This window comes from Engystomops pustulosus, chromosome 4 (assembly GCF_040894005.1).
Source record: "Engystomops pustulosus chromosome 4, aEngPut4.maternal, whole genome shotgun sequence".
Classification (NCBI taxonomy): domain Eukaryota; kingdom Metazoa; phylum Chordata; class Amphibia; order Anura; family Leptodactylidae; genus Engystomops; species Engystomops pustulosus.
The window spans coordinates 200,543,484-200,552,517 of record NC_092414.1 but is presented as its reverse complement, the minus strand read 5'-3'; the positions used below and the strand labels follow the sequence as shown (position 1 = coordinate 200,552,517).

At 45.5% G+C, this 9,034-nt stretch overlaps 1 pseudogene; it reads left to right on the top strand.

Moving 5' to 3' along the window:
* Positions 1-1,776: 1,776 nt before the first annotated feature.
* Positions 1,777-1,982, top strand: LOC140129099 (U2 spliceosomal RNA; annotated as a pseudogene).
* Positions 1,983-9,034: the final 7,052 nt, after the last annotated feature.

The following is a 9,034-nucleotide window of genomic DNA, read 5'->3' as shown; positions in this document are numbered from 1 at the left end:
CCTCCTTTTTTTTTTTTTTTTTTTTTTTTTGCTCCATCTTGGACTCCTCTGCTATCCAGGCAGAAAAAAAAAGATATACAGGGCCGCATCTGCAATGAGGCGGGGGGAGGGGTTGTTTATACAGTGGGGGGGGGGGAAGGGTTGAGGTTGGATGGGCTGTGTATACATTGGGGGGGGGGAGGGTTGAGGTTGGAGGGGCTGTGTATACATTGGGGGGGGAGGGTTGAGGTTGGAGGGGCTGTGTATACATTGGGGGGGGGGTTGAGGTTGGAGGGGCTGTGTATACATTGGGGGGGGGAGGGTTGAGGTTGGAGAGGCTGTGTATACATTGGGGGGGGGGGGGAGGGTTGAGGTTGGAGGGGCTGTGTATACATTGGACAACCATGAAGACAGTCCCTCCCTGCGCCAAAGTGTGGGCATATGGTCTGGAGGGTAGGCCACTGGTTGTGCCACCCTATGTGTAAAAATGGGACGTCAGAAAGGCGCTGGTCATCGGGGGTAAAAGGTTTCCTTTTATTCAGAGCTATTTTGGACAACGCGTTTTGCACTCCAACGAGTGCGCACTCCAAAGTGTGGGCATGTTACAAGACAGCCAAACAAATAACACAAAGGGGAAGTTGACAATCCTGGTCACAACAGAGATGGCCTATATAGTACAGAAACGTATACAGAAAAAGAATAATCAAGAGCGTAAGCTAAATATTGAAAAACCCAGAAGTATAGACGTATAGCAAGCAGAGCTCAGACAAAGTTGGCAAGAAAATTGGTTACCACCAATAATGACAGTTGAGACTAAGAGTTTATTAGTGTGGGGAACCTACTCTGAGTGTGCATTCACATGTGTGAATTGTGTTAATGTGAGCGCTTTGTAAACTCCATGCTGATTAGGCGATTCTACTCTTCTTGGCTGTTGTTTCAAAGTGGATGCATTAATGCCTTGTTTGAGCAAACCCCGAGGTAACTCTTGCTGGTTCAAAACAAAGTTTAACACCTTCATTCTATGTTTTCAGTCTTCTCATATTTTATTTTCCTGGGCAATGAAGACTGATTAGGCAAATTTCACCGTCACAAGAAAAAGAACTCTGGAAGATTGAAACGGGTTCACTTTCTATGAAAGAAGTTGAGACTATCTCCATAGACGGTGCCCTTTGCTAGATTATTGGAGCCAACATGGGGGGGGGGGGTCAGTCCTAATGGGCTACAGTTATACAGTTGTACAGTTTTAGTACATTCAAGTAAGTAGAGTGAGAAGCAGGTTCAATGTGCATCTCCTGCAGAGCTGCTATCTAGCCACGCTACAGCGAAGTAGAGGTGTCTAACCCTGGACAAGTCGGTTTTGGGGACAAAAGAAAAGTGCAGCACATAAGTTGTCTGTGATCTCAACATGTGGCTGGAAGAAGAGAAATGGTGATGGTGGGCTTAATGGAGAATATTAAGAACAACTACTCTGGATTTATTGGATATAATATGTAGGACTTTCTACCGTGTTTTCTATATGAGTAACTCTTTGCTACCAAGTGAACAGAGGAATATTATGGTGTCAAAGTGGAACTTGCAGATGTCCAGTAAAGGAAATCTCCACTTTCCTCCAAAGATTCTGCAGAGTGGTGAAGGAGGAGCTCACAAAGACTGAACTGCGTTGGTCTCTGGTTGGGTATTTGGATGAAACTCATTGAGAGTCCCTAAGCTGCCTCCCTGCTAGTAAAGTCTGTAGAGGTTGCCATTGAAGGTACATCTGACCAAGTGAATCCTGCTTTACATGTGGGATAATACTACCTCGCTTCTCTGCCTTTTGGCTAAGATCAAGTGTGGTATCTGTTCTTGTCAGAACGGCAAGCTAATACTCGGACCAGAGAAAGAACTCTGGAAGACTGAAGAAGGAACCCTGAATTTTGGGAAAGACATGGAAGAGATGCTGCTTCTGCGAAAAGCCTTGGAAAATCTTCATGAATTTTTCTTCTTTCTTCAAAGACTTCTTTTCTTCTGGAAGGAATTTCTTCTAGTGGAACCTTGCTCCTGGTGATCAGCAAGGAACCCCCGGACCAAGCAGGAAAATCGACACAACTCCCTCCGCCTTGGGAAAAGCTTTGTTGAGGACCCTGCACCCCATCATCTTTTTCACTCTCCAAGCAAGCAGAAGCCATGGCTCCAGCAAATAAAGAGGCCAAGAAGAATAAGCAGAAGTCCCTCAAGACTTGAAGCTGAAGCACCAGATGTGCAAGCCCCAGGACCTTCAGCTGTCCCCAACCCTCAAGCCCCCACCACTTCTCGGGTTCAGAAGCCACCCAGGAGCCCCCAAAGCTCCCACCATACATGATGGACATGGTGGCCCTAAAACTGAAGGAGGTGGACGGAAGGGTAAAGGACATGTCCAAGTACGTCTTCTGTAACATGGTGGGAAGCGGTGAAAGCAGCAACAACTGATTCCCCCTTTTCCCAAGTTCTTGTGCAGCTGTCTGCTCCAGAGGGAAGAGAGGAGAATCCTTTATGTCAATTTGGAATCTGTGACATTCCTCCAAAGGTACTGCACAGTGGCAAAGGAACCTGAAAAGGTCCTGAACTGCTACAACCTGTGGTTGGGCAAGTGGGCTGTGACAGTCCTGCTGCAGAAGGACACTGCAGCTGAAGCCTGATTCATACACTTGCCCCAAGCATTCATGTTGGGCAACTCCCACGGCCTCCTCTATTTGCCGCGTACCTGCAGGAAATGTGGCAAGAAGAGTCATCAGATTAAGGACTTCAAGGAGGAAGCCTGCAAGAATTGCAGGGTAACAGGCCATGAATCCAAAAATTGTCCACATGCAACCTTTGTGGCCTAACTGGACACGTCTACAAGACCTTTCCACAAAGGAAGAAGACTTGGGCAAAGGCTTTGAAGCTCACTCCCCTGCTGAGACAACAAAGAAGCCCAAGGCAAAGGTGTCAGGGGGTCAGCCAGAGAAACAAGGTGTCAAAACTGCAGACAGGTAAGACAAAGAAGGTGACACCCTCCCAGGCCAAGTCCAAACCCTCCCCAGCCCCCACTGAGACTACCATCACCCCCCCGGGTCTCAGCAGTTCAGCCACCACCCCATAAGGCAACCCCCCCCCCCAGGAATCCACAATACTAACCCAAACCCCCACGGCAGAGGACTCCCCCCGCCCGTACCCCTGTTTTTTCTTCTGTTCCCACAGATATGGAGACAAGGAAGACTGTAAGTCTGCAGGCACCGCCATCCTTCTCAGGGGAAGAGCTTTCATGCTTGATTTTGTCGCCAACTTCTAGAGCAGCCTCTACGCCCTGAAAACCACAGATCCGGAGGTTCCTAGCAGGTATCACTGACCCCCTTGATCCCGCTGGTGACCACGGCAATGGATGTCCATTTTGACGGTGGATGAGCTGCTCTCTGCCACTAAATCATTTAGATCCAGCAGGACTCCAGGCAGTGACGGTCTCCCGGCGGAGCTCTATGTAGCAATGGGGGACCTCATCTGCCTGGATCTGCTGGAGCTCTTTGAGGAGATGGTGGTGGGGGGCAGGATGCCGCCATCATTGAGGTAAGGAATTATCACGATCCTGTACAAGCAGAAGGGGGAGAGAGGTGTGACCTGAAGAATTGGTATCCCATCTTGCTTCTCAACATGGACTAAAAGATCCTGGCCAAGGTGCTAGCAAACAGATTGAAGGTCGTCATCCGAAGCTGCCACATCCATGGAGCCCTGGTCAGCCTTGATCAGGAGAAGGCCTTAGAACGAGTCTCGCATGAATGTAAGGGTGAAGTACTGTGCAAGCTTGGTCTGGGGAAAATGTTTTGTGCCTATGTTAACCTGATGTATTCTGACATTTGCAGCACAGGGTTGGTGAACAGCTGGAAGACTAACCCCTTTCCTATCCTTTCAGGGGTTAGACAAGGCTGTCCTCTTTCACCTCTTCTCTTTGCTGGGTAGATTCTGCAAACAGCTCTATAACACAAACAGAGAGGAGAGATCAGAGGAATCATCGCACCGGGATTAGGACACGCTGAGGTCAAGTGCTCCCTCTACATGATGACGTGACGTTCTTCTGCGCTGACCAGCGTTCGGTGACAGAGCTCGCCCAGACCTGTTAGGTGTTCAGACAAGCTTCAGGGGCTAAAGTAAACTGCAAGAAGTCGGAAGTCATGCTATTTGGGGACTGGCCGCCTACTTTTTATGCACCTCTTCTTTTCACCATCCAGCAGGACTTCATCAAAGTTTTGGGGGTTTGGTTTGGTAAAGACCTAGCAGCCACAAAGTCTTGGCAAGGTAAACCAACTGATTGGACTGTGGGCCCTCAGACAGCTTACCCTCATGGGGAAAGCACTGGTCCTGCGTAGCAAGGTGCTGCCTGTGCTACACTACACGGTACAGGCTTGTCTGCCCATGGCTGAAGTCAGCAAGGCCATTACCAGGACCGTGTTCAAGTTTGTTTGGGGTTCAAAGATGGACAGAGTTAAAAGGTTAGTCCTGTACAAGGAGCCTCTCAAGGGTGGTAAGGGCATCCCCCCGACATCCCCACTCTGATATGGATTTATTTTGTTTGTGACTGCATCCAAAGAACTCTGAGAACACCAAGGGACTCAGCCGGAAAATCCATGTCCCACTTTTCCCTTCTTCCCCTGTTGCAGGGGCTTGGTTGGGACAAGTGGAACAACTCCTTCCCTTACAACCGGGATCCTCCCTGATACTATGGGCAGTGAAATTTGTGAGGGATAAACATCTGGAGGGACTCGAGCTGGATTTGTGGAAGCTCAAGACTATCCACAAACTCATCAGAGCCAAGGACATCGTGGTGTGTTCCGGGCCTGGCCTCCAGCACCATAGTCACCGTGTGGTCCAACATGTCATGTGAAAGGCTTAACAACTTGCACAAGGATCTGTCATGGATAGCCATCCCCACCCAGTCATTTATGGCAGCCCACAACCTGAACAAGTACCCAGTACTGCCCCAGGTATCCCCTTGCTAAGGAGACATCATTGCGCTTGTTCTGGGAATGCCCCTTTGCTCGAGGCCTGTTGAAAGCCCTGGATCATAAACTCTTTCTTTCTGTGCCTAGGAACACCATGACTTGCCACGCTGCTCTTTATGGTCTGTTCCAAGGCACCTACACTGTGGGGGCCATCCAGGATGCCTGGTGTCTTATAATTTGCTTCAAAGATGTCTTTTGGTTCGCCAGGAGGCGCCTCACCATGCACAGAGAAACTTGGTCCATTCAGTCAGCTCAGAGACTATGCCTTTTTTGACAGCAGGATGGACTCAGAAGAAGAAGACTGACAAGCTCACTTCTTCACTTTTCTCTTGTGGACTTTGCCTTTTTTGTGTTATTTGATTATGGACTTTTTATTTTGGGAGTTATGGGACTTTTCCTCTTTCCTCACAGATTGAGGCATCCAGGAAGTAGAAGACTCTTCATCCTCTCCCCCACCTCCCTCTTGTGTCTGGTGTTTTTAAATAAAGCTTCAGGTCTGTGGCAATTTACCCCCTACCCCCCCCCCCCCCCCCTTCCATCTTTTTTTTCTGGTTGCAGGTAGTTGCTTTATTTGAAAACGTATGTTTGTTTTTTTTTTTTTGTTTCCTGAGTTAGTATGCTAGAGTAGCACTTTATTCTGCCATCGTGTAAGGATAGGTGCTAGGAATGTATCTTAATTTACTGTGTGCTTTATCTTTGTTAAACGATTTGTCATTTTTGTTGGGTTTCGGATCACTTTACATGGTAGACTGTGGTGGATTTGGCAGACTAGATCAATGACCAGGACTTTTTAAGAGAATGGTTAACCAGGATATTTTGGGAGTTTTAAATTTTCATAAAATATTGAAAACAAATAAAATGTATGTTTTTGTTTTTTTTTTTTTTTTTTAATACTAACACTTCACTTTTCAATGGTACTGTCTTAGATGGAGCTTATTGGTAAGGCTTAGTCTTAGCCAATTATAAGGGTAACATTAACTACCTTACTTACCATTATCCTGGTACCTACCACCACTAATCGAGTATTCCAATACCCTATCGGCCATGGGGAGAAATGAGGGTCCAATGGAGCATTTTTATTCCACTGCATAAAAATGAGTTCTCCAGTTAATTTTGTCATGGGGCATGGTTACAGGAGATAAAGAGGAGCTTGGGGACAGCTATATCACTCCACGCCCCCTTGGTATAGAATTGGCATAAGGGGGGAGTCGCAATTCCTCACTTTTACAAGCCCTGGGTTTGGTGTGGCGGGCAAATTTGAAATCTTAAATACCATTAAAGATTTTAACCCCTTCCCGACGCGCGCCGTACTAGTACGGCGCGCGCCGGGTCCCGGTGCATGGAGAGGGCTCGCGGGCCGAGCCCTCTCCATAGCCGGTAAGTCTTTGCTGAATATTGCAGCAAAGGCTTACCGGTAACACCCGCAATCGGTGCTAGCACCGATCGCGGGTGTTCTCATCTCGATCGCCGCCGGCAATGCTGCCGGCGGCTTCAAAGAGATGGCGCTGCATGGGCGCCGCCATCTTGTTGTGGATCGCTGCTCCCCGATGATGTCACGGGGAGCGGCGATCCGTCGCCATGGTAACCTCGGGTGTTCCGAATACCCGAGGCTACTTCGTTTTAACCCATGCATTACAATGTGCTAATTGCACATTGTAATGCATGGGGAGTAAAATCCACATATACTGCCATACTGTAGTATGGCAGTATATGATAGGATCGATCAGACTACCTAGGGTTAGAGTACCCTAGGGAGTCTGAAAAATAGTAAAAGTAAAAATAAAAAAAAAAATTATAATAAAAAAACCTAAAAATTCAATCACCCCCCTTTCCCTAGAACTGATATAAAAATAAATAAACAGTAAAAATCATAAACACATTAGGTATCGCCGCATCCGAAAATGCCCGATCTATCAAAATATGATAATGTTTTTTCACTATGTTTAACCCCGTAACGGAAAATAGCGTCCAAAGTCAAAAATGGCATTTTTTTGCCATTTTGAAAAAAATAAAAAAATTAATAAAAAGTGATCAAAAGGTCGCACAGTCCCAAAAATTATAGTAATGAAAACGCCATCAAAATTCGCAAAAAATGACACTATCCACAGCTCTGTACACTAAAGTATGAAAAAGTTATTGGCCCCAGAAGATGGCAAAATTAAAAAAAAATATTTTGTACAGGAGGTTTTAATTTTTTTAAATGTATGAAAACATTATAAAACCTATACAAATTTGGTATCCACGTGATCGTACCGACCCAAAGAATAAAGTAGACATGTCATTTGGGACGCAGAGTGAAAGCTGTGAAATCCAAGCCCACAAGAAAACGTCACAAATGTGGTTTTTCACCATTTTCACTGCATTTGGAATTTTTTTCCCGCTTCCTAGTACATGCTATGGAATATTAAATACCGTCACTATGAAGTGCAATTTGTTACGCAGAAAATAAGCCATAACACAGCTCTTTATGTGGAAAAATAAAAAAGTTATAGATTTTTGAAGTTGGTGAGTGAAAAATGGAAGTGAAAAAACTAAAAAAGGTCGTTAAGGGGTTAAAGTTACCCCCACCCCAATTCCACCCGCATGGGATGGGGGTAAAGGCCAAGTTTTGGTATCATTATAAATAGGACATATGTAGATTTAGTTTTTCAATCCAATGTGTATTTCACAAGATAGTCTACTTTTTGTGTTTTATATATATATATTGTATATAAACATCCAAATCTATGTACACAGTATTGTGATACTGTATACTGTGCAGGAACTACCTAGAGCTGGCTCACTTAAGACTACAAAATAAAGTGAATAGGCTACAAAGGCCGGGAGGAGGGGGGGGGGGCTCTGGGGATGCACCCCGGGCACATTTGCATATATTTAATCGTTGTTTTCTTTGCCAAACGAAGGCATAACAAAGTAAAAGAAGATTGGATCCAGGCCAAGGGGGCACACACCAACATACAAGTGTCTTCTGTATAGAGACCTGGATCCTTCTTGTGGATTTCCTTTAATATTGAATGGTTACAGCACCGAATAAGTACTGCAATTTTTTGGCGATATGGGGGGGGGGGGGCATTTTTAATTAAATGTCACTGTCAGTCATAAATCTGCAGCCGAAATTCCACCTCCGCGTGTGTAGGGCATTCGGATAAATCCCATACACTCCACTGCTTCTGTTTTAGGCTGCAGATTTTCCAAATGGAAACTCCACAGAGCGCTTAATACAAAAAGGTGGAGAATTAGCAAACATTTTTCAATGTTAGACGGGCAGGGGGACATTTATCATTTGTAAATCGGTGGCTTTTTGGCGCTAAAATAGTTGTATAGCAGGATCTGCTCTTTTTTAGCTTCTTATGCCCCACTATTTTTTTTTTTTTTATTTTTTTTTTTTTACAAAAAAGGCTTTAAAAATTATGCAAATGAGTCAGAGAGGTTCCGGGTTCTATAGCTGTTAGATTGCAGTCACACGTTCAGTTTTTCAGATGCAGTTTTTGCAGCCAAAAGCAGGTGTGGAAGGATGATGGGTTGAGACAAATACTTGAAAGGTGCTGCTCCTCCTCCTACTTTTTACTCCATTCCTGGTTTAGGCATCAAAAACTGCATCTGAAAAACTGAACATGTGACCACACCCTTACATACACCAGTATGTGAGTATTCTTGGTTTACAATCCTCCATCTTCGTGTTTGCGTGGGTTTCCTCCGGGTCCTCCGCTTTCCTCCCACACTCCAAAAACATACTGGTAGGTTGTTTAGATTGTGTGCCCCACGGGGACAGGGACCAATTTGCCATGCTTTGTGCAGCGCTGCGTAATCTGTGTGCACTATATAAATAAAGAATTCTTATTATTATTCATACTAGTGCTAGATTTCCTTTAAACAGATGTCTGGACGGACACATTAATAGCAAAGAATCAATTCCAAATTCTGCTCAAATAAAGTAAAAAACAGATACCAATGGACACCTTTGCAGGATTATTTAAATCAAGGAAAGAAATCAAGGGCTCAACTACAGAGGGAGCAGCCAAAGGAGCCACAGTGTCAGGGGGCCCAGGCATCCAGCCTGAGCCCCC